A 27,558-nucleotide genomic window follows, 5' to 3' on the forward strand; every position below is an offset into this window, starting at 1 on the left:
TGCCCAACTGAGTACAAGAGTTCCAAGTCCTCATGGATGACATCAGCTATTTTCTACGATTGGTTCCACAAATCCTTTGTGCCACAGGTTAATATTTGTTCTGCCACAGAAAAAATATCGCTTTTAATAGCTAAGATTTTCTAATTTTAGGTAACAGATTTTCTTTTAAAAAAGGACTTGCCAGTTAAAGCGCTCCTTCTGATAGACAATGCTCCATCTCATCCAAGTGAATTAGAGCTTAAAACAGAAGATGGAAACATAGTTGCAATGTTCTTTCCTCCGAATGTAACCCCACTTATCCAACCAATGGATCAAAACGCAATTAAAATAACGAAGCTGTATTATAGAAACAGTCTTCTATCATGGTAACAGCAAAAAAATCAGATCTAGTAGATTCTATGAAAGCTGTTACCCTCAGGTTTGTCGCTTTTTAAAATTATTTTAACGACACGACCAGTAACTTTATACATTTTTTAAGGTTTATATACAGTATCATCCATTCAAAAGTGGAATGAAGATTTTCTACTGGGTAATGTTTCTAATTCGTGTGAAGCTGAGGAGTTAGAAGTGACCGATGATGATGACAACGATTTAGATACGAGTACAAATGTAAAGACAATAAAACCAAACGAAGCTTCGAAATATTTAACCGGGCTTTGGATTGGGCTCAATGCGAGAATGTTGAGCAAAATGACCTAAATGTATTAAGACGTTTACCAGAGAAAGCTCTCCTCCAAGTATTGGAAAGGAAAAAACAACAGAAAAAAATAACCGATTTTTTTAGATGCATAAGTATGTATGTGAAATGTGATCTCTTTTGAAATGCGTTCCTTTAGTTTTAGTTAGGCTGAAAGCCTTTTTTGTTCTTTTTTTGTTAAACGTCAACACTCGTGGTTTTAATTAGTTGACGTTTTCCCGAGCGCACTGTATATCTAATCATAGATACAGCAAAAAAAAGAGCACGAATTTTGTTTCAAAGTAATTTTCAAATCCACGGCTATATTTCTTATTTCGTGCAATTTTTATTATTTGGATAATCCCATACGTGAAGATATATCTCAATGAAGGATTTATCTTCTATCTATACTAATATTATAAAGAGGAAAACTTTGTTTGTTGGTTTGTTTGTTTGTTTGTTTGTAACGAATAGGCTCAAAAACTACTGGACCGATTTTAAAAATTCTTTCACCATTCGAAAACTACATTATCCAGGAGTAACATGGATTACATTTTATTTTGGAAAAAAATAGGGTTCCGTAAGATATTTGGATTTTTCGGACACAAACTGAAAAAAATCTTATATATAAAATAAAGTCAACTTTTTGTGTGTGTTCGCTAACCGGCCGTGTCTGCACCGAATTAAACCAAACTTACACACATAGTTAAGAAGGTATTGAAGATGGTTTCCGTATAGTTTGGATACCTATTGGTGGATAGGGCTCGAGATATAGGTCAAAACGTGGACCCGGGTAACCTTCGGATGTGTATGTACAATATGGGTATCAAATGGAAGCTGTTGGTGAATGCCTTAGTTCAGAGTATTTCCATCCGCTCCGTGACTAGGGTCTCGAGATAGAGACCAAAACGTGGACCCTAGAATGTGTTTGTACAATATGGATATCAAATGAAAGCTGTTGATAAGTGCTTTAATACGGGGTAATTTGCATACCTATTGATGACTGGGATCTGGAAATATATGCCAAAACGTGGACCCGCCGTGTCTTTGCACCGAATTAAACCAAACTTACACACATTGTTAAGGAGGTCTTGAAGATGGTTTCCGTATAGTTTGGATACCTATTGGTAGAAAGGGTCTCGAGATATAGGTCAAAACGTGGACCCGGGTAACCTTTGGAAGTGTATGTACAATATGGGTATCAAATGGAAGCTGTTGGTGAATGCTTTAGTTCAGAGTATTTCCATCCGCTCCGTGACTAGGGTCTCGAGATAGAGACCAAATCGTGGACCCTAGAATGTATTTGTACAATATGGGTATCAAATGAATGCTGTTGATAAGTGCTTTAATACGGGGTAATTTTCATACCTATTGATGACTAGGGTCTCGAGATATAGGTCAAAACGTGGACCCGGGTAACCTTCGGACGTGTATGTACAATATAGGTATCAAATGAAAGCTGTTGATAAGTGCTTTAATACGGGGTAATTTTCATACCTATTGATGACTAGGGTCTCGAGATATAGGTCAAAACGTGGACCCGGGTAACCTTAGGACGTGTATGTACAATATGGGTATCAAATGGAAGCTGTTGGTAAATGCTTTAGTTCAGAGTATTTTTCATGCCGCTCCGTGACTAGGATCTCGAGATAGAGACCATAACGTGGAGCCTAGAATGTGTTTGTACAATATGGATATCAAATTGAAGCTGTTGGTGAATGCCTTAGTACAGAGTATTTTTCATGCCGCTACGTGACTGGGGTCTCGAGATATAGGTCAAAACGTGGACCCGGGTAACCTTTGGTTGTGTATGTACAATATAGGTATCAAATGAAAGCTGTTGATAAGTGCTTTAATACGGGGTAATTTTCATACCTATTGATGACTAGGGTCTCGAAATATATGCCAAAACGTGGACCCGCCGTGTCTTTGCACCGAATTAAACCAAACTTATGCACATTGTTAAGTAAGTATTGAAAATGGGTTTCGTAAAGTTTGGTTGTAATTCGGAGCAGTGGCAACGGGTACAGCGTTCTTTTGAGCCAGCCATAATGTCGCTTACTTTTTTAACGCTTGGGGCGGAACTGAACTGTCAAATTGACAGTGTTAGTTACAATGTGTCAATATTTCTTTCTGATTTGGATGCCATATGGAAAAAACGTAAGTGCAACAAGTAAAAATTGTTTGTGAATTTTTTTGGAGTGGATTTTGGAACAGTGAATAATTTCTTACGAAATTTGAGAATTTAATGTGAAATCCGAATGAAATTATGTGTTCGTGGAAAAAACAATTTTTTTCGTTTTTTTTTTTTTTAAATATAAATGGATAATGGTTAAAAAAGCACCAATGCTTAATAAAACATATAAATTGAAACGAAAAATTCATGGATGATCAGGAAAAAAGACGATTGTTTATTCATATGCGTTGATTTGAAATTTAAAAACAATCTTCTTTTTTCTTGATTTTCAATTTATATTTTATATTTACTCAAAAACAAATAGAAAAACAAAAAATATTGTTTATGCCAAAGCGCTTGAATAAAGAATAAAGAAATAAATAATATGAAAACCATATATTTTCTGTTCTAAACCATATCTATTCTATTTTAGTGTGCCCAGCGAAGGGGGCCGGGTTTGCTAGTAAGAGAATAAAAAGGAATGGATTTTGCATTTTTAGCAGTACGAAATGTCGAAGACGTAAACTTGTTTTAAGCTAACGCCGGTTTTTTTTACATCATTAGTGTGTGTTACTGCAGGCACTTGACACACAGCAGCTAAACAAACACCATTCGCTACGACTGTCGCCATTCTGTCGCGCATTTAGAATACATATTTACATATATATGGATATGCGTGCATATGTATATACGAAGATGCCGGCACTTGCCACGACAAAAATTTACGGTTCACCAAATATTTTTATCTTCCTGAAGAAAAAAAGGCTTATGGACAACTCAGGCGAGCTTTTATCCAAAGAACACTCCTGCCCTTCCTTCTTGAAGAAAGATAACGGAGAATGGACAAAATCCTCGGCCGACAAACTAGGATATCTTGAAAATACACACTTCCCAGGCAACACAGAATATATTGAGAACAATACTGACAGTGTTCAAACATCCAAACTACCATCCATTATAATCAACCACATCGTATCCCAAGATAGAATATTGTGGGCGATAAAAAACTTTGAACCATATAAGGCAGCCGGTCCAGATGGGATATTCCCAGTCATGCTGTGGAACACTCGAGAAACGACGATTCCTTGGCTGGAGGTCTTTTTCAGGAAAAGCCTTATGCTAGGGCACATACCAAAAAGCTGGAGGAGGGTAAAAGTGATCTTTATCCCCAAAGCCGGTAGACGCGGTCATGATACAGCGAAAGATTTCAGACCCATCAGCCTATCCTCCTTCATCCTCAAAACTCTCGAGCGATTGTTGGATGTATATCTCAGGGAAAAGATTACAGACTCAACGATTTCACCATCTCAACATGCCTATCTCAAAGGAAAATCCACAGAGACAGCTCTTCATGAGGTTGTAAGTGCGATTGAGAGGAGCATAGAATATAAGCAATACTCACTAGTCGCTTTTCTCGACATAGAGGGGGCCTTCAACAATGTTACCACAAGATCCATAATTGAGGCTCTTAACATGTTAGGCATAGACATAGGTCTCAACGAATGGATAGAGAACATGCTCAAAACTAGAATAATCATCGGTGAGGTAGGCAGCAGCACGATAAAACGCTCTGTCAACAGGGGAACCCCTCAGGGAGGAGTCTTATCCCCTCTACTGTGGTTACTAGTCGCCAACAAGATCCTCACCAAATAAACCGAAAGGGAATTATAGTGGTGGCGTACGCGGACGACATAGTGCTTATGGTTTCAGGAATGTTTCCAACCACAATCAGTGAGATTATGGAAGGAGCTCTGGTATTACTCAGCAATTGAGCCACGGACTGTGGTTTAAGTGTAAACCCGAGAAAAACTGAACTGATGCTATTCACCAAGAAAACCAAGGTGCCAAACTTTAATCTCCCAAAACTAAACAGCGTCAGCCTCACGCTAACCAAACAGGCAAAATGCCTAGGGTTTATCCTGGACCCCAAACTCAGCTGGAAGTCCAACGTAGAGTACAGGGTAAAGAAAGCAAATATAGCACTTTACACGTGTAAGAGAATGTTGGGAAAAAAATGGGGTCTCCAACCAAAACTATCCAACTGGTCCTACACAGCCATTGTAAGGCCAATACTAACATATGCGGCACTAGTTTGGTGGCCTGCAACAGAAAGGAAATACAACAAAACTAAGCTGAACAAGATACAAAGAACAGCGTGTATCCTAACTACAGAAGCGCTTAGCACCAGTCCTACTGAAGCGCTCAATGTACTAACACATCTATTGCCATTAGATCTACACATTAAAACAATAGCTACTTGCAGCGCTGTGAGACTCAGAGACATAGGAAACTGGACAATAAGGCCGTACGGTCACAGTAAGATCCTCCTACAGGGACCCCTCGCTGCTCAAAAACGGATCAGACTACACAGTCCCCGACCTCAACTTCAAGAAAGGCTTTACGGTATGCTTTCCACCGAGAGCCGAGTGGAGCAAAGGAGAGGTGATTGGAAGACACGATATCGAAATTTATACCGATGGTTCTAAGATGAGCTGTGGTGTGGGAGCTGGCTTCCATTCGAAGCCACTCAACCTATCTCAATCAATTCGTCTTCCTGATTATGCCATCGTGTTCCAGGCAGAACTTTTAGCGATCAGAGAAGCATGCAAATCTCTAAAACTCTACAAGGAAGTTGGTGCAAGAGTAGCTATCTTCTTAGACAGTGAAGCAGCTATTAAGGCCTTAGACTCCAACTACATTTCATCCAAGCTGGTCCTACAGTGTAGAGAGGAGCTAAAACTGCTCAGCCATTGGCTTGAAATTACCCTGATATGGGTTCCCGGTCACAGGAACATACGGGGCAATGAGATAGCGGATGAGCCAGCAAGAAAGGGCTCGACACTAGACATAGCAGAGGCGGTGGTAGTCTCCACCCCACTGAACACACTAAAAGCATCCATTGCTTCATACTATCATGCTTTAGCCGAAAGAAGATGGAAGCAAATACCTACATGTATTACAACAAAAAACACATGGCCGTCATACAAAATCCAAAGGACGAATGACCTGCTAGGATGTTCTCGGCCAAACATTTCACGTATCACTGCAACCCTTACAGGACATTGGAAAGTAGGGGATCATACAGCTAGACTCAATCTACCCTTCAATCCTATCTGTAGAAGCTGTCAAGCGGAAGGGGCGAAGGAAAGTCTGTTCCACTATTTATGTGAATGTCCGGGACTAGCCAGGGCACGACTCCGATTCTTCGGTAAGCCTTTCTTACAGCAAATTAAAGAAATCTCAGACATAGAGATAAAGGATTTGCTGCTATACTTGGACCTCACTAAATGGATCTGACTTGGAAACAAAAAAAAAAAAAAAAAAAAAAATACCAACATCATCTTCACACGAGATAGTGGTAGTAAAACGGTGCTGGTCACTAATTAGGAGCATTTTCAGCTCAGAAATGTTCAACCACCTCAACAACAACAACAACAACAGGCGCGTGAGGGAAGATGTGGTGCCCTCATTTTATGAATAAACAAGTCTTGCTTTAAGAAATATGCGCTTGCGTTTATGAATGAAATAGCTTTTGTTGTATTAAAGGACATTTTATAATGCTGCTTCTTCGCCTATGAAGGTATTAGGTGTTTGTAAATACAATATGTGGAATATCAACTGGCGGACCGAAAATTTCAGTGTATAAGTAATAAAAAAAGGTCATACATTTTTCTTACCATAACTTTTATAAATAGATAAATACAAATATGTATGTATGTACATGTACATATATGTGTATATAAGTCAGGTGTTACCGGCTCCGATAGCAGCACCGCATTAATCTTTTTCTCCGTCAGCAATTGGTCTAAAAGGCCCTTGCCGTATTGCAGTGGTTGATATTAAGGGGGAAGTCTACTGTGACAAGGGAAAAAACAGGCTTATTTTCCGGATTTTATTTCTAACAAAATATTGCTCGTACATAAAATCTATTTAAACTCTTATCTTTATTATATATTTAAGTTTTTGAAAAAAAAATTTTAGTATAGGACTATGAATAAGTTCGTGTGGTTTTTTTTCGAAATTTGAAACTTTATTGACGTAAAATGGTTACAAATTTAATATTCAAAGTATTGTCCATCGCTTACTACTACTTTTTCCCATCTTTCTGGCAATTCACGGATTCCCTTTGTGAAAAATTCGGTCGGTTTTGCCGCAATCCACGAATCGATCCATTTTTTGACTTCATCGTAATTACGGAAGTGCTGGTCAGCCAGGCCATGTTGCATCGATCGGAAGAGATAGTAATCGGATGGCGCAAGGTCTGGACTATACGGCGGGTGGGGTAGGACATCCCATTTGAGCGTTTCTAAGTATGTTTTGACCACTTGTGCAACATGTGGCCGAGCATTGTCATGTTGCAAAATAACTTTGTCGTGTCTATCGGCGTATTGCGGCCGTTTTTCTCGCAGTGCTCGGCTCAAACGCATCAATTGTCGTCGGTAGACATCCCCCGTAATCGTTTCATTCGGTTTCAGTAGCTCATAATACACAACACCCAGCTGGTCCCACCAGATACACAGCATAACCTTCAGGCCATGAATATTCTGCGCCGACGTCGATGTTGAAGCATGGCCAGGGTATCCATACGTTGCCCGACGTTTTGGATTGTCGTAATGGACCCACTTTTCATCGCCAGTCACAATTCGATGCAAAAAACCCTTTCTTTTGTGCCGTTGAAGCAGTTGTTCGCATGCCATAAAACGGCGTTCAACGTCTCTTGGCTTCAATTCATACGGCACCCAATGGCCTACCTTTCGGATCATTCCCATGGCTTTTAAACGTTTGGAAATGGTTGATTGATCAACTCCCAAAGTTTTTGCAACCTCTTCTTGCGTTTGAGCCGGATCTTAATCGAGCAATTCCTCCAATTCGGTATCCATGAACTTTGGCGGCGCACCCTCGCGTTCTTCGTCTTCCAAGCCAAAATCACCACTTTTAAAGCGTGCAAACCACTTCTGGCACGTTCGCTCAGCTAGAGCATGCTCACCATAAACTTCCACCAAGATACGATGACTTTCGGCTGCTTTTTTCTTCATATTAAAATAATGAAGAAGAATTCCCCGCAAAAACACATTATTTGGCACGAAATTCGACATTTTCAAGTGTGGTAAAAATATTGTTGTTTACGCTTCAAATAAAAAACTTATACTGACGTTTGTGCCTTACGACAGTAGCTCTCCAATGAATGTTTGGAAATGTGGATCGATGGAATAATAATCAAGTTACGCCATCTGTTGTAAAACCGCACGAACTTATTCATAGTCCTATTAAAAATATTCAAAATGGCCGCTGTGGCACTTCTGCAAGCGCAGGTCCGCTTTTCTTAGGTGCCTAAACGGTGTACATGAAATCTTACGTTTCGGTGATCTAAAACAAAAAACAAAATATTGTTATTATATACATAGTATTGACTCTCGTCTGACGTAGGATTATGTCGATAAAAAATTTTGGCGTTGAAAAAAAAATTCTTGAATTTTTTTTCTTTTTTTTGCCTAAAATTGATGTTACTATTGTTTATAACAATTTAACAAATAACGATATCAAAAAAATCCTATGTCAGACGAGAGACACTATTACAGAGAATATATAATTAAATTTTTAAGCTGATTCATTTATCAGAACTCGAGATATCGTGTACACCGTATACAAAAACTTAGTTTCGAGAAAAATGCGTTGAAAGTTTCATGTGCCGCAGGTACGCGCTTTGGAGCGCTTCGGGAAAAGGTCGAAATTTCAACGAAGAAAAATTTAGCCAGCTGTAACACATATTGTACCTTATTTAAGGGGGTTAAAAGTATTTTTTAAGCTAAGAAAAAAAAAATCGATTTTTTGAAAAATTCACAGTAGACTTCCCCCTTAAGCTGTAGTAGTGTCATGGTCTTCGCGTTAGTTAATATCATTTGGTGATGTTTGAGAAAAAATAATATATTTTGATTACATCGAAATGTGCACCCTTTATTCATAATCTTTAGACTGACTAGTTTACATAAATCTTAGTGCTATTGGTACTATTGAAACGCGTCGGTCGTTATCTGTTTACTAGTAGGTAACTATTGTTTGCCTTAGTGACAAGTTCTGTTGCTTTGGTGTTGTGTACATTGTTATCATACAAGGTTAAAGGGCATATTGTCGTTTATCGACATTTTGTTTGTAAACAATAATCATGTGTATATATATGCTGTGTATATATGTATGTATGTGGTGGATAAATTTATATACATACATATGTGCCTTTGAACTGACGTCGTTAGCTCTCCTCCCTCTTAAAACGGAGTGCTATGCTATGCTGAAGACGGTTCATTTCGATTTCATATAATTTGTCATTTGTCTTTGCCTGTGAAGCATTCTTCTATTTTCATAGTACAGTCGTAACCGAACTGTTAACCCGTACGGTCGCATTTTTCCCGCTTGTGTTATTTTGTATTATTCGCACACTAACGTTTCGCGCAAACTAACAAAGCATCGTGTTTGATCACTCGAAGTTTACTATTTGTGCCTGGCCGCATTCTTTTGTTTATCGCACGCGCTTCACACACATATACCATACACACTCACTTACAACTAACAACAACTTCAATGCCCCCCGGGGTCAACAAACTTGGAGACAATAGGTTCGCCCTATTGTCCCCAGTCCAGAGAACGAAAAGGAAAAAACCCAAATATTCAACGCTGGATCTCTTCCCGGAACTACCGATAACAAAAAAGGATGACCCGAAGTACCTTATATTCAAGTCTCTGCACGCCAACAAAACACTTGCATCCGCCTCCTGCTTTGTTGTATACAAAGGTATACAAGCTATTAGCAAAGAGGTAAACAACATTTCGACACTACGCGATGGTAGTCTTCTACTGCGCGTAAGAAACCACAAAATCGCTGAAAAGTTCTTGGCAACAAAATATCTTCTCGGTGCAGGTGAGGTCGAAGTTACTCTTCACGCCACACTAAACTCCGTTAAGGGCACGATATACGCTCCCTTCATCTGCCACCTTCCGGATGATGAAATAATTGATGGCCTCAAAGAACAAGGTGTATCCGCTGTGCACAAATTTACACGACTAGAAAAAGGGTCCCGTGTAAGTACCGGTGCAGTGCTACTAACATTCGGTAAGTATACACTTCCTAGCCGAATAGAAGTCGCCTGGCGTACCCTTGACGTTGGCGCTGCAAAAATTGTAGTCTGTTAGGACACACAGCCAAACGGTGCAACAATACTCCAGCTTGCGTGGTTTGTAGCCTCTCTCCCAACCACTCCTCCCCTGTAGAATGCTCTAGAGTATACTGTGCTAACTGCGCAGGGGAACCTCCCTCATCATCGAATACTTGTCCCAAGTTTATTGAATCAAAAGAAATACTTAAAATTAAAACTATACATAAATGTACCATAAGAGAAGCCATCACCACTTACAAAAAACAACTTCCCAGCAAATCTGCCTCCTCCACTTCGCCCGAGTGGCAAATACTGGTATAAAGAACGACAACACCTCAAATATAAAAAAACCCAATAGTACATCTGCCACTCCCACTTTTGCCAGAGTGGCTAATACACCATCCAACAACGATAACATATCAAATATAAACAAAATTAATAACAAAGAAAAAATCTCAAACACAAAAAATTCAAAAACAAATTCTACAAAATCATCCTCCAAGAATAATTCATTATCCCATGAATAACTTCTTGAAAACTCAAAGCAGACTGCTCTTTCCACCTCTCACAACTTGAATCCTTCCCCTTCTACTCCTTTCTCACCCATTTCTCTCAATTAATGCCTTGAGCCCCCTTGGAGGATCTCCCTCAGCTAATTCTTGAGGGGGATTAATTGAAGATGATATACTCAGTTCCAACTGCGTTATTCTTAAAGATGGTTCCCCCACCCACTTCGCCACCCACGTTACTTTCGCACATATTGACCTTTCACTCTGCTTTGCATCACTCTGCCCCACAACCGATTGGCACCGCATCGATGACTTACACGGTAGCGATCACTTTCCCATCCATATTTAAATATCCTCTCCCCGACGCTCACCCGTCCATAAACACAGAATAGTCTTCAAAGCAGACTTAGCGGACTGGACCAAATTCGAAAACTACTGCCTTCTCTACTCCGAATCCTTCCCCTTTTCATCCAACATCAACCAGGAAACCTCCAGACTACAAAAAATCGTTCGTACCACAGCTCACCAAACTATCCCTCAATCCTCCGTCAAACTACTCAAACCATTCCCTTTCTGGTGAAACAGCGAACTCTCGGCACTAAGGCTAAATAAGCAACGAAAACGGCAACAGTTTAAACGAAATGACTTACCGATAAACCTAGTCACCTATAAGAAACCAAACGCGCTTTTCGGACGCAAAGCCAAAATTGCCAAAACCGATTGTTACCAGAAATTCACTAGCAGCATCAACTCCTCTTCCGAACCGAAAAAAGTGTGGGCTTATATAAAAAGGCTATCTGGTTTGCCCTAGACTTTCCTGGTATCTTCATTCTAACAATCTAATCCATCCAAATCAGGTAGCCTTCAAAAAGGGCCAAAGCACTATCGATGCTCTCTTACATCTAGACCAATTCATATCGCCTTATCCAACAAAAATCATGTTTCGTTACTTTCACTCGACTTTGAAAAGGCCTTCAATCGTATTGGCTTACAGGTCATCCTAAGGCAACTCATCAAATGAAAGGTTGGGCGTCGCATCTACAACTTTGTTAAATCCTTTCTTTCCAAAGTTCTTATTTCCAATATTTCCCACCCACTCTACCTCTTGATAACGGCACTCCTCAGGGCTCACCCCTATCGGTCCTTCTCGTCACAATAGCATTTGACGAAATAAGCTCTATCCTGTCTAATTTCCCCAATATCCGGCATCAAACATATGCCGATGACATTCTCCTGTTTTCAAAATTTTCTGACCTTAACTCGACAGTTTCTACTTTCGAGGAAATTCTCTCCATTTTATCCTCATGGTCCTCTTCCTCCGACGCTTCCATTTCCTTTACTAAGTCCAAGTTACTACATATTTGCAAAAAACATAATTGTAGTTTCCCAATACTCACATTCAGCAATACAAATATGCCATGCTCACATACTCTCAAGTTTCTTGGAATTGTACTAGACAGCAAATACTCATTTAAATACCATTGCCAGTACCTCAGAGATAGACTGATAACGATTTCAAACATTGTAAAATACTTGTCCTCCAAGCGTTCATTTATTGTCCCAGCTTTACTGGTCAACGTTGTAAGAGCTCTTATCAGTGATGGTAAATGATTTTTTGAAAAATCCCTACACAGCCCAAAAAAATTGCCTACTTTTCCCTACGCTTACAAAAAATTTTCCGTACAAAATTCCCTACATTTTTTTCTCTTGTGTTTACACTATAATCAGACACTTGCAACGTCAAAATTGAATTATTTGCATAAGTTTTGGACTTGGTGCTGATTTGCCACTTTATAATAAAAACAAATTTTATTTCAAATATATATAAATACACATATTCATCATATTATAAACACTAGACCGGGTCGATTTGTGGGGAGGCAAAAAAATCGCCCATTGCTCTGTGAAAATCATATTCTAGGGATCAAAATAAGAAACTTTGCCGAAGGGACCATACCTCTAAAACGAATTCTGATGTCCCCCAATCTGGGTCGAACTTTTCAGTTTCTTTTCTCATGTAAAGGACAAAAATGGTGATATTTTGAAATGATTCTATGGAAAACCCCCCAGGGGAGTTCCAGGTGGTGTGCCACTGGCATTGGTGGATCGGCCGTCCAAAGTTAGGGGGGGTCGGTCATACATTTGGACTCGATTGGATCACTCTAAATGGGTCAAAGTGGGATTTTTAGTTCGACCCAAATTGGGGGACATCAGAATTCGTTTTAGAGTTATGGTTCCTTCGGTAAAGTTTCTTATTTTGATCCCTAGAATACGATTTTTACAGAGCAATGACCGATTTTTAAATCGACCCGCCCTAATAAACACATATACATACATATAAAAAAAGCTCAGCAAAAAGACTAAAAATTAGACTTTTTCATTACATTTAGTTTTGTTTAAAATAAGACAAACTTAAAAAGAAAACATAACAGAGTTTTTATACTAAGATCACAAAAATTAGTTTCAGTTCGTTTTCTAAAGCTAAGTTACTAATCAAAACAATACAAAGGTTTGTATTTTGTACTCATTTGCTTTTCGCTAAGGAACATAGTGTCAATATTAAGAATTCCTGAGTTCTGCAGATACCATTTTCTTGAAATGAGATTCATTGCATTGAAATTTGCAGCAATCTTGACTTTCGTCTTGCAAAAAAGAACGAATAATGCAAACCGGAGTTAAAACTTGATGACTGAGCTTATTCCTTTTTTTGGTGCGAACATCTGTTACGATAGAAAAAATTCTCTCGGAGTCTGCATTACCATAAGGTAAAGATAAAACGAACTTCGCTACTTTAGCCAAAATAGGAAAAACAAAATTGTAATTGAAATTTTTAAGTTTACAGACTTCGCTCCAAAACTTTTCAACTCCCATCTTTAAAAGGTGAGATTCTTCGTCTTCAGAGAAATTGAACTCAAACGTTCTCCACTCTTGTAGGAGAGAGTTGGCATACTATTTTACAAAAGTTCTCAAATGTGAGATCATTTTTGTTTCCTTTTACTGCCATTGCAACTTCTGGATTTAAAAACTCAATTTCTTTGAATAGCTCAGTTTTGAGCGGTAATCTCCTTTGTATCTCTTCCAAAGCAGTAATAGACAATCAGTTCTAATTTTGTTTGCAGCCGTTTTTGGAACAGTTTTTAGGAGCTCGTTACATGCATATCCGAGAAAAACTTCCTCAAGCGGTAGAGAAATATGTGGCGATCTAACAGCACAAGTAATGTTAAGTTCAGACTTTTTAATAAAATTTTGACCTAAGCCTAAAAATATTTTGATTGATTCTCGTTGGAGTACCTGTATTAAAGGTGCTTTCGACTGAAAAAGTGCGTTTAGAGTATTGAAGTAATTGAGTACATACTTGAGAAAAAATAAATATAATAAACCTTATTGCATTGGTAGTTGAGCTCAAATAAAATCGCCTCTGTTGATTTTAATTTGTCTTGCGTGACAGCTTGGTTAAAAAATGCCAATAATACACTTTCGACGCATTTGTGATGAGAGAGCCACCTGGTTGTACAAGTCCGAATGATTTTCTTTTTCTTCTCGTTTAGCATTTCCTACAGAGCTTCTAATTGCGCGCATCTTTTGGAACTTCCCGAAACGTACGAACCGATTTGCCGCAAAAGATCTTCAGGTCCTCTGGGTAGCGTTAAACAAGTCTTACTTGCAATAATTGCAGCAGAATGACTGATGCACTTTACAACTATATCATTTGGTATGTCCCTAATTAATCTTGATGCAAGGGAATTATGCTGTCCGATCATTACACTGGCACCATCGCTGCACATACCTCGCTTTCCTCGTCGAAAAAACTCACCAGGAGACACATATGCTTATTGAGTCCGATGTCTGTGCTCTCATCGACCATTATGGAAAATTTGTTTACTTTTAATTTTTTTACTAATAGGACTATGAATAAGTTCCTTGCGGTTTTACAACAGATGGCGTAACTTGATTATTATTCCATCGATCCACATTTCCAAACATTCATTGGAGAGCTACTGTCGTAAGGCACAAACGTCAGTATAAGTTTTTTATTTGAAGCGTAAACAACAATATTTTTACCACACTTGAAAATGTCGAATTTCGTGCCAAATAATGTGTTTTTGCGGGGAATTTTTTAATATGAAGAAAAAAGCAGCGGAAAGTCATCGTATCTTGGTGGAAGTTTATGGTGAGCATGCTCTAGCTGAGCGAACGTGCCAGAAGTGGTTTGCACGCTTTAAAAGTGGTGATTTTGGCTTGGAAGACGAAGAACGCGAGGGTGCGCCGCCAAAGTTCATGGATACCGAATTGGAAGAATTGCTCGATCAAGATCCGGCTCAAACGCAAGAAGAGGTTGCAAAAACTTTGGGAGTTGATCAATCAACCATTTCCAAACGTTTAAAAGCCATGGGAATGATCCGAAAGGTAGGCCATTGGGTGCCGTATGAATTGAAGCCAAGAGACGTTGAACGCCGTTTTATGGCATGCGAACAACTGCTTCAACGGCACAAAAGAAAGGGTTTTTTGCATCGAATTGTGACTGGCGATGAAAAGTGGGTCCATTACGACAATCCAAAACGTCGGGCAACGTATGGATACCCTGGCCATGCTTCAACATCGACGTCGGCGCAGAATATTCATGGCCTGAAGGTTATGCTGTGTATCTGGTGGGACCAGCTGGGTGTTGTGTATTATGAGCTACTGAAACCGAATGAAACGATTACGGGGGATGTCTACCGACGACAATTGATGCGTTTGAGCCGAGCACTGCGAGAAAAACGGCCACAATACGCCGATAGACACGACAAAGTTATTTTGCAACATGACAATGCTCGGCCACATGTTGCACAAGTGGTCAAAACATACTTAGAAACGCTCAAATGGGATGTCCTACCCCCCCGCCGTATAGTCCAGACCTTGCGCCATCCGATTACTATCTCTTCCGATCGATGCAACATGGCCTGGCTGACCAGCACTTCCGTAATTACGATGAAGTCAAAAAATGGATCGATTCGTGGATTGCGGCAAAACCGACCGAATTTTTCACAAAGGGAATCCGTGAATTGCCAGAAAGATGGGAAAAAGTAGTAGTAAGCGATGGACAATACTTTGAATATTAAATTTGTAACCATTTTACGTCAATAAAGTTTCAAATTTCGAAAAAAACCGCACGAACTTATTCATAGTCCTATTAAATTGTCTTTTTCTTCTTTTGCCAATACATTTTTTACTATGCTGGTGCACTTCTTTCCTCCGAGTTCACAATTTTTTATTATTTCCGAATTCGGCACGATTTCTTTTAATAGTGGGATTAAATGGTCCACCACTTTCAACGCGACATTATGCTCAGCGAAGAACATGCTAAGTCTTATTTCGAAATTTTTTGAACCATTTGGTTTACTCGGATTTTTCTTAAAAAAACTGTTTATTTTAGGCATCTTTTTTATTGCCTTCAATTTTTTTTTGTGCATTTTTGTTTCAGCGTGCTTCTGCAAATCAGACTTGCCGCAGTTCAAAACTTTGTCGCACGCAGCGCATTTGCATATAAATACATCGTTAGCCACAGCTTCCAACCAGCCACTGAAATTGTCGTCGTCAAGCCACTTGTTTTTGAATTTATGTTTTCTATGTTTGCATTGCTTTTCTTGGTGTTCCTCCGAAGAGTCAGTCGAAGAGAAGCAGCTCATTTCTGTAAAATATATGCATTTTAAATATAAAAATAGCTAAAATTAAAATAATTGCAAACTTACTTTAAAGAAAACGTAGGACAACTAACAATTATCGCGCGAAGAAAAAATTCCGTTAGCGTTAACGAAGAAAAAAATGGCAATGCTGCCGTATTAACGCTTTTAAAAGTATGCTGCCATAAGGAAAAAAGTCCGGCATGAAATCTTACTGCGGATTTTTATTTTAAATGAACTTTTTTAATTTTTTCCGCAATTTTAAATTTTTTTCTGTTCTTCTTGAAAATTCCCTACATTTACAGAATTTAAAAAAATCTGTCCTTCTTTTCCCTACACCCACATTTTTCGACAACAATCCCTACATGTAGGGAATTTTCCCTACATTTACCATCACTGGCTCTTATCCTTTCTGTCATCAACTACGCTCTTGAAATCTACGGTCATCACGTAAAAAAAAATCTAAAAATGCTTGCGGCGCCATATCACACTGCTATTCGCAGAATGAAAGACAACATGGAGGAGAGTATCTGCAAACTTTACCCTAAGCTCACCCTCGGCACCAACTTGACGCTTCGTAATGCTTTCTACTCAGCTACATCTCGTAACCGTGTTCCAGAGAACGTTAATGTATAGAGAAGTCTCAATGACAGGAACGTATGGAATTTCGAGGGGTACTCGTCTTGCGAAGGCTAATCACCACAGACACAATTTTCACTAAAAGTTAACTGTAAGGGGCTGAATTATATAAATTTAGCAACAGTCGATAAGAATTTGTTGGTGATTAGAAGCAAAAAATGTAAGGTAGCTTTTTAATATGACCTATATATTTGAATTTTTTCCAAATCATCCAAAATTATAGTATATATGTACATAATTATTTCTGTCTAAAGGTAAGAAGGGTGCTCTGTAAAACTTTGTTGAATTCCCTTCAACCAAATCTAAATCCTCAATAGAAAACGCTTCATTACCAGGCACACAGAAATATGACATATGGGCATTTCTCCAATGTCGAATGCGACATTCGTACGCATTCAAAGTGAAAAAAAACATATACCAAAACATTATTTTATTTTGACAAAAGGCGAAAGCTATAGCACTTGATTAGCACTATGAATAGCATGCGACATTTTGTTCCATCATACTTTTTATGTTTATTTTTTTACTTTTTATGTAATTAGACATGCAAAAGATGATTATAAATGATTTTTAATATCGTCCCCTTAGTATTAAAATAGCCTATAAATTTTTTGATGTTTTGAGAAAATGAATTTCAAACTTTTTGTCGAAAGTAGCTCTCACTCAAATCTCGTTATGTCTGTAAATATTTATTATTTTTTTACTGACGTTTTGACCCACTTTGTGGAACTAGAATTTGACAAAATTTTGACCACATATAAAATCGACGATGGAGAATCCAAAAATTCAATAAAAAAATATAAGCCTATGAGCACATAGGCTATTGTTATACTACGGGGACGATATATTCAATATATTTATTTTCACAACCAAAATTATAAACTTAACAAAATATCTTCAATAAAGAAAAACAAAAATAAGTATATTAATCTTATATACTATGTAAAAACAAAGAACGGAAACTAACTTAACTGAGAATAGTATTACTAATGTCAAATAAAATTCTTTTAATGGAATATGCAGTCCTAGCTGCTCCTAACTGTTGGCCATCGCAACAAAACGAATGCAACTGGGATATACCTGGAATATTTTTCACTTCCTTCCATTTTTCGTCCAACTTATAATAAAGAGACAAATTTTCAATTTGAGCAGATGGCATAAAATACATTTTAATTCCATTTGTGTTGTTTTGTGCGCATTGATATAACGATAGTACATCTGGTAAAACAACGTTTTTAGATTTTGTTATTTGCCACACTTTTCTTTTAATGACGGCTCCAACTCCATCAACGGCTCCCTTTCCGTGAGAACTGGCATTACTAGTCATTAACATAAAGCGCTTAGCTACTAATTTGCCTTCAATTATAATGGCGTCTTTCTTTCCCGAAGCTTGCACACTAATATTATCATTCTGATAAAAAGCATTGATGGCAATAATTAGGCTTTCTGGTACGGTTCTGCTGGATTGGTTAACGTTTTTCTTTTCTTCAAACTGCTTATATTTTTTTACCAGGACTTCAAGAACTTTTAGCCTTCTGTGCATGTCTTTTGGCATCGCTTTCTCCACTTTTTTAACAGCTTTCGCCAAGGTTTGTCTACATTTGTAAGATGCGTTTTGGCTTTGACGTGCATATAACATTCCATTTTCTAAGAGTTTTTGGCGCCTCTCTCGTTGTCGTATGCGATTATATTTCCGTTTTTCTTGAATTATATCTTCTTTGCCTTCACCCAGTGCTCTCCACGTCTGTCTAGCTTTCCGCATTCTTTCCTTGTTTCTTAATTTGTAGTTTTGTAATTTTGTTTCATCATCCTTTAACCTTTCTCTCCACCGTTTACAGTTCGCCTTATTTTTCTCGCCGCCGTTTTTACTCATCTACATTCAAAAATTTTATATTTTGTATTTACATATGCTAATAAAGATATTTTCGAACGAAAATTTATTTTGAATCTGTACATTTTACACTTACGATGTCGCACGATACAAGCTTTAAATAAGTAAAAAGAGCAAAGCGCTGATTATTTTCCAGCAAAGTTTTGTTTATTTAATTAGCAAAAAAAATATCTATTTGCTCCTAATAATACTGATAACAAATGTTCTTTTTCAATGTCGCACGAATTTTGTATTTTACTCAAGCGGCAGAGAAAAAAAATAAATGAAAGAATAAAGACAACTTTTTGCTTGAAGGGCTTCTCAACAACTGATTTATTATAATTTCAATTATTAATATACATTTAGACTTAAACTAACGTACATATATATTTGCTTATTCTGCATTTAATATTTATTTTTACAAAATTGTTGTCAATATCTTATTCCGCATTTCCTGTCCCACACTTTTTCAAGTAAGTCAAACTGTTGCAAAACAGGAAATGCTTTTCCAATTACATTTACTTATTGTTCATTATTTTATTTACAAAGTCATCAATTTCGTCTGTTTTACAATGTGAATTTAATTTTGAAATTGAATATGTAACTTCTCCCCCCTTTAGATTAGAATTCTCCTGAATTCTTTTGTTTAGATTTATTTTAATATATTTTAGTTTTGTTCTCCAAATGACAATTATTAATATTATTGTTAAAATTAGAAAGAAATTACACCCGTATATGATTTTGTTATGAATTTTCAAATTAGATATATTTTTGAAATTTATTTTATTCTCTTCATCTATTTGTTCGAATGTAAGTTTTTCTGTAAAATTTTTTATATTGTCATATTGCAATCTCATAATATTTCCTTCGAATTTTTCAATCCAATTAGAGTAATAATAATCATTAATTTTTATTGAACAATTGTTAAATTGGATTGCGTAATTTCCGTTCAAAACAGTGTCATTTATGTTACATGTGTTATTTACAAATAAATTGAATGCATTTTTAACTAGAACTGTTTTTTCGTCTAGTGCTATAATTTCTAATTCTTTACTTGATATTAATTTACAATTTTTTGTTATTATACAATGAGTGCTGGGTTTTAGTTGTCTGAAATGTTTATTTTCTTCAAATTTCATAATTTTATCTTTATAAGTAAAAACTTCCTCTATTTCTGCTTCTATTTCTTTTTTTCTTATTTTTATTTGTAAGAATGATTTTGGAATTTTAATGCTTAATATTAGATAGGTATTATTAAAAGTTGCTATTCCTAGTTGTAAATATTTTAATTTATTGAAATCAATATCATAATTGGTAATTTCCTCATTTGTTAGAATATTTGGGTGAACTATACCATATTTAGCTGCGACTACATTGTCTTGGATTTGTTCTATTTTACTTTTTATTAACTGAATTTTTGTCATCTGTTGTAAGTACATATGTTGTTGATTTTCTTCGTCTATGAATTTATTTATACTGTTAAGTACTTTTTCAATTTCTTTCCTATCATCTTGTACAATATTTCTTATTTGTTTCATTGCCAAATTAAAATGTTCATTTATGTGTATTTGTTGATTCAACATTTCGCCCGTTTGTGTTAAATGTTTTTGAATTGTCTGTCTGACGTCATCGTCCATTGTGCCAAATGTCCATTTAGCTACAGTACCTATTGCGTTTACAAGTCCTCTCTTATGTCTTTTTTCTATTGGTATTAATGTCATTAACTTATTTCTCGCTTCTAATAATTCTGTTTGTAATACATTTTTGTTAATTGTCTTTACTTGTAAAATATTTTCTGTCATTTCATTAATAATATCTTCTATTTGTTTAACGTCAATTATATGGAGTACTATATCTGTATCCTTAACTATTTCCTGAAGTCCTAACTGAATGTGCGTGAATCCTGTTTGGTCTTTTAACTCAATTGTGGTCAGTTCTCCTTTAATTGTCGGTGTCGAGGTCATTATTAGTATCAGTATGGTCATTATCTGTAAATTTATATTGTCTTTTAATGTTGCATGGATGAATATTTTCTAACAGTCCTTTTTTATATTTAGGTTGTTCTTTGTGCCTAACCGCTTTGTAGTTCTTTATGAATCCCTCACGTCTTTTTTCTTTATAGTCCTCTCTTTTTAAATTAAGTTTATCAATTTTCTTTCTTTTGCATTCTTCTAAGTTTTGTTTAATTTTTCCTAGATCTAAACGTCCTTCCTGAACGTCTTTTGGTGCACATTTAATACTCGAATGATACCTTTCGTTATAATTTCTGATTGTTCGTTGAATTAATTGTTGGATAGGTAAATTTTTATTAGTTTGGTACAAAATCCTAAACTTTTCTGCCATCGTATTATGAAATCTTTCTATATCGGCATTTCCTGTATGGCTGTTGGGCTTAGATAAATGTAATTCGATTCCTTGTTCTGTTAGAAATTCCCTTATCCTTATTGTCTTAAATTCATTGTCTGCTATTATTTTATCTGGTTTTCCTATTTTAGTGATATGTTCTTCTAGTTTTTCTATTATAGTCATGTGATTTCTGTCATTCAATGGATACGCTGCGCCAAATTTTGAAAATTTATCTATAGTCGTCAAAAAGGTAAATCCTTTGATTACGTATGTATCCATATGTATGATTTGGTTTTTATCTGAAGGAGTTTCTGTGTAATGAAATTTATTTTTAATCGGATGTCGTTCATACTTTACTTCTTGGCAAATGTCACATTGATTAATTACCACTTGGATGAGTTCCATGAGTTTTGGAAAATATATTATATTTTTGATTTTATTATAAGTTTCTTGTATGCCAGAGTGCATACTCTCTCTTACATGATACAGTGATATTTGTTTTACTGCTTCCACTTCAGTTTCAATGTCCTGTGCTCTCATGGTGCACTTAGTAAAATTAATCTGGCTATCGTTTGAATACATATCTATAAGCTTCTCTTGTACTATATTATAGTTGTGTTCGGATAGTTCCGAAAATATCCCTATTTTCCCTTTTGAAATGTATCTTCTAAAAATGTCTCCCATTAGGTTAAAGTCACTTTCTGCAATAAAAATAATTCTTTTCCCATGTACTTCCTTAAATTCTTCCGTTTTATTATTTGTTAATATTATTTGGGTTTTGTACTTATTCACAATTTCTTCTTTTATAAAAAAATGATCACCCAATTCTTCCTCGGCTGAATGTACTGTTGCCATTGTAACATCATCTTCTATATTGTTAACTGAAAAAAAATTTAAAATATTGGTATTTTCTACCATGGTATTTTCACTCCCCGCTTTTTCTGAAATAGTGTCCTCACTATTTTCTAGTCTACTTAAAAAATCTGCCACTTTATTTTTTATAATTTCACCACGTTCTTCATTAATTAAATGATTTAATTGAAACCTTTCGAATTTAGGATCACCAGTTTCAAGCATGTAAATTTGGTTAAATTTATGTGGGTTATTAATAAAATAAGATATTTTTCCATTTAGTGTTATTCGTCCTTTTTCTATATTTATTTGGGCATTTAAAAAGTTTAATATATCGATACCTATAACGAAATCATAAGTTCTCCCTTTTAATGGGGTGATCTTCCAACGAATCCTGGCATTGTTAGGTAAATTAAATTGCTCCGGGCTTTTTGTGTATACTTCATAATTTATTGTATCTTTATTTGTTAATGTACTAAATGTTATGGGATATTTTAATTTATGTATATCAAAATCATTTATTTCCTTATTAATTAAACTAAAACTGGCACCTGTATCTATTAGTGCTACGTATTCTTTATTTACGATCTTTAATGTTATCTTTGGCAGGCATTCAGTGGCTGCCTCGTAAAAAAAATGGTATTATTAATTTCAGGTCCTTCTGGGCTTTGCCTACCTAAATTTAAGCGATCTTGGCCAAACTTATGATTAGGGTGTCCTGCCACTCGAGGATTGTTATAACACCTTTCAATATTGTCCACTTCCATGGGTTCCATGCGGTTTTGTCTAGGCGGTTGCCAGCGAACTTGGTTGGAATACGGCCTAGCGTGTCCCATTTGTGGTACACGTTGGAACTGTCTTGGGGTGTTATTATTTCTTGCGTCATTTTGGAATCTGAATCTTCCCGAATTATTTAAAGGATTATTAAAAGCGTTTTGCTCTTCGCGCCTATACAAATCATTAGTCCACTTATTTCTTTCTTGAAATTGTCGGTTATTTCTTTCATCCCTATTTTGATTATTATATGTCCTATTCTGATTATTATACGATGTTTTATTATGAAATTGTCCCCTATGTTTTTCTTCTCTTCCGAATCTCTTGTATTCGGGTCTTATGCATGTGTCTTCAAACCTTCTTTGATTCATTATATACAAAATATCTTTTAATTGTCTTTGTTCGTAAATTTTGTCGAGTAATGTCCCTTGAGTCATCTCTTTTATAGTATTCACTAACAAGCTGTCTATGTTTGTCAAGTCTATGCCAAGTTCACCATTATAATATACAATTAACTCGTCACTTTTATACTTAATATTCTGAATTACAGTAATTAACTCACTCACCGTATTGACTCGTAGATTGGCAACTTGCTTGTAGATTTCATGAGGCTCCGTGTCTGGTTTATACCTCAATTTCAGTGTGTCTTTAATTAATTTCCAGTTGTCCGGTTCCGGGAAGTTGATGATTGCGTTTTTGGCTTCTCCTTGGATTGTTTTGTAGTATATGGTTCGTACTGTTTCTTTTCTCTGTCCTTCATCTTCGAGCGTTGATATTAAATATTCCACGCTGCTGAAGAATGAATTTATTGTAATGTCTCCATGTCCTGTAAATACTGGTAGGTGATTGATGGTCTTCAGTATTCTGTCCAGTTTGTGTTGGTCTTGTTGCTGCCTTTGTTGAAGATCTAGATAGGCCAATCTAAGCTGCTCGAGTTGTTGCTCCCTTCGTGCGAGCTGCTCTACTAGATCTACCGGTGCCATTTCCTGTTGGGCCTGCTCCATCCTTCTTTTATCGAATTCCTTCTGCCTGGCTTGTCTAATTTTGTACTTTTCTTGTAGCTTTTCACTTGATTATCGTTTGGTGGCTAGTACACGAATTTCTGTGTATTCACTGCACTATTGAATAACCCTATATTTTGTGGTGTCCACTGTTCTTTGTAATGAAGAATTGTTCACTGCACTTTTATCGTTAGTGGTGTTCAATTTTTCTTTTTATTGAATCAATGTTCACTGCACTTTATTTTTTAGTGGTGTTCACTTTTTCTTTTTATTGAATCAATGTTCACTGCACTTTATTTTTTTAGTGGTGTTCACTTTTTCTTTTTATTGAATTAAGTTATACCCTGGAGGGTCCGGTCAACTTCTGAGTTGGCTACGGATTCGCAGGATTAGGATTTGGGTGTTATAAAAAATTTTGTTTATTCACCGCACGTAATTCGTTTCACTGGATCCTTTTACTTATTAAAGGATCCTACCGACTGCGCCAATTTTGTATTTTACTCAAGCGGCAGAGAAAAAAAATAAATGAAAGAATAAAGACAACTTTTTGCTTGAAGGGCTTCTCAACAACTGATTTATTATAATTTCAATTATTACATTTAGACTTAAACTAACGTACATATATATTTGCTTATTCTGCATTTAATATTTATTTTTACAAAATTGTTGTCAATATCTTATTCCGCATTTCCTGTCCCTCACTTTTTCAAGTAAGTCAAACTGTTGCAAAACAGGAAATGCGTTTCCAATTACATTTACTTATTGTTCATTATTTTATTTACAAAGTCATCAATTTCGTCTGTTTTACAATGTGAATTTAATTTTGAAATTGAATATGTAACTCACGCGACATCGAGTTATACGGTAAATCAAAGAAAAAATTTACCGTAATTGGCAATCGCATCGTTCCTTTTACATTTTTCTTACATTCTTTACATATAAACCGAGATTTAAAAAAGCAAATGTTACGGCATAATATATCTCATCAAGATCATTAATCAAAACAAAACATACAACAGAAATGTTTAAAACGGAACTTTTGCACTGGTTCGACTTTGCATTTGAATATTTCAAAATGTGGTCTGTACAAATGTAAAATTTGTTTACATTAGTTACATTTGATAGATTCCCTATAAAAATATGTTAAAACAACATAATTTTATAGACTTGAAATTTTTTGGCTTCGGTTGACATTTCTGTCGAAATGCCCATATGCAAATACAAATATGTGAATATATATTCATATGCGCATATATATATGCTGTGTATATGTACATATGTGCACTTACCACAGCAAAAAATATTACGGTAAAATTTCTCAAGAAATCCTGCGCGCATTCATGGGCACAGCATTGTATGTACAGTAACCTTGAAATGTTTACAGGCATCTTCAAATGCTCTAATTTCAGAGTAAGTTTCTAACTTTGCAGATATATGCATATGTTTTTGTGCACTTTTTATCAATTCAAGAACTACATACGTAAAGTAATCTACTAATTAAATATTCATCTATGAGAGAATATAAAATAATTGTTTGGAAATTTTTGCCCTAGTATTGCAATGTCCGACACAGAACATTTTCATACTACTTATGTAGTTCTTTGCAAGTTACTGTATGCTGTATGCGCACTTCACGCACAGCAGCCGCGGTTGTCGAGCATTTAGAAAAACATATTTACATATAATACATATATTGATGCATACATACATATGTATATACGAAACCGCGGGCACTCGACTTGACAAAAATTCAAGATTTACCAAATATTGGCAAATAATTCTACGCGAAATATTCCAATATTGACTATTTTCGAATGGTCGAGAAAATTGGCATATGGGCGGCTCGTTTTATGAATGAAAGTACTTTGCTCGTAGATATACATATGAGCTCGAATTTATCAATGAATTTTTTTATGATGAGTTTTTGTTGAAACTGTTCGGCGCCGCTGCGACTATTTTAGGCTGTTCAGCACCATGGCAACTAGAATGATGGCCGCTACACCTGCGCCTATGAATGCATTTTGTTCTTGTAGTCGCTAGGCATATAATTTTAGCTTTGAACGACATTCGGAATTAAAGAAATAAAGTGAGTGCCCTGCGTGTGCGGTTGTATGTACATGCATATGTGTATGGCTATGTTCAGAAACGCATTATAATGCGCAGTACTTGCAGCGCTGGCAGCACTGTCAATGTGACAATTCATGCAACTGATAGATTTGTTGAAAAATTGCAAATAGATTTGTTGCATTTATGAACGCGCTGTGCAGTAAAATGGAATTGTTACTAAGTTTGGTCATGGACGATGTATGTATGTGAGGAAAAAACCGATAGTCTTTTATTAAATGTAAGAAAAAAAACCGTGTAAAGCTTTTTTTTATTCGCTTATATGTGATGAGTAAATTAGAAAATTTTCGCTGGGCGATGTTTCTATCTATTTTTAAATCTTTATTAACTTTTTTTACTTCATCTACGACCTTAGCCCAGAGCACGCTCTTTTTCCTCCTTCCCGACGTGAACTCGTTCTCCATGCTCAGTCGGACTCTGAGCAGTAATTTTATCTCCGATGTACTAAAGTAATCACTAAAACCAAGAAAAGTATAATAAAATAAAGTTTAAATATCGTATTTTTCATCAATTTTTGTATTAAAAGCTAAAATAAATAATTAAATACCCACTTTTCATCAGACATTGTACTAGCGTATTTATTGGCAGTGTGAAAATTTTTGCTGCAAATAATGCACGACTTTTGATACAAAAATGACGTTTAAGAACGCGTTGCATTTGCAGTACTGCCATATTTGCATTTTTGAACGCACTGCTCACTCTTAAATGGTATGTTGCGCATTATAATGCATTGTTGAACATACCCTATATTAATAAGCCTTGTTTTGCTTGAATTCAATTCACATATTTATATTTGCATATGCCATCTTCCTGTGTGCCTTGTAATGAAGCGTTTTCTATAAAGAATTGGTTTGGTTTGATCAATTATATATGTATATGTCAAAACACATATATGTATGTACGTACATAGGCTAGGGCATCAAATGTGCATACAGTGCGCTCGGGAAAACGTCAACTAATTAAAACCACGAGTGTTGACGTTTAACAAATTGTTGACGATTATGAATGTAGAAACTTTTAATAAAAAAACATATTGATAGTGTGCTTTAAACGTTTTTATTGACTATAAACTTAAACAAAACATAAACAAATACAAAAAAGGAACAAAAAAAGGTTTCAGCCTAACTAAAACTAAAGGAACGCATTTCAAAAGAGATCACATTTCACATACATACTTATGCATCTAAAAAAATCGGTTTTTTTTTCTGTTGTTTTTTCCTTTCCAATACTTGGAGGAGAGCTTTCTCTCGTAAACGTCTTAATACATTTAGGTCATTTTGCTCAACATTCTTGCATTAAGCCCAATCCAAAGCCCGGTTAAATATTTCGACAGCTTCGTTTGGTTTTATTGTCTTTACATTTGTACTCGTATCTAAATCGTTGTCATCATCATCGGTCACTTCTAACTCCTCAGCTTCACACGAATTAGAAACATTACCCAGTAGAAAATCTTCATTCCACTTTTGAATGGATGATACTGTATAGTCAACCTTAAAAAATGTATAAAGTTACTGGTCGTGTCGTTAAAATAATTTTAAAAAGCGACAAACCTGAGGGTAACAGCTTTCATAGAATCTACTAGATCTGATTTTTTTGCTGTTACCATGATAGAAGACTGTTTCTATAATACAGCTTCGTTATTTTAATTGCGTTTTGATCCATTGGTTGGATAAGTGGGGTTACATTCGGAGGAAAGAACATTGCAACTATGTTTCCATCTTCTGTTTTAAGCTCTAATTCACTTGGATGAGATGGAGCATTGTCTATCAGAAGGAGCGCT

The 27,558-nt window shown here is 36.1% G+C and overlaps 1 protein-coding gene across 1 annotated transcript in view; it reads left to right on the forward strand.

Moving 5' to 3' along the window:
• The first annotated feature begins 9,896 nt into the window (after positions 1 to 9,896).
• LOC129250045 (zwei Ig domain protein zig-8-like) overlaps positions 9,897 to 27,558 on the forward strand; it is a 102,896-nt gene continuing 85,234 nt past the window's right edge. The window contains exon 1 of the mRNA XM_054889691.1: positions 9,897 to 9,957. The gene's annotated coding sequence lies outside the window, so the exon portion shown is untranslated. The remainder of the gene's footprint in view (positions 9,958 to 27,558) is intronic.

The sequence above is a fragment of the Anastrepha obliqua genome, chromosome 6 (genome assembly GCF_027943255.1).
Source record: "Anastrepha obliqua isolate idAnaObli1 chromosome 6, idAnaObli1_1.0, whole genome shotgun sequence".
Taxonomy (NCBI): Eukaryota; Metazoa; Arthropoda; class Insecta; order Diptera; family Tephritidae; genus Anastrepha; species Anastrepha obliqua.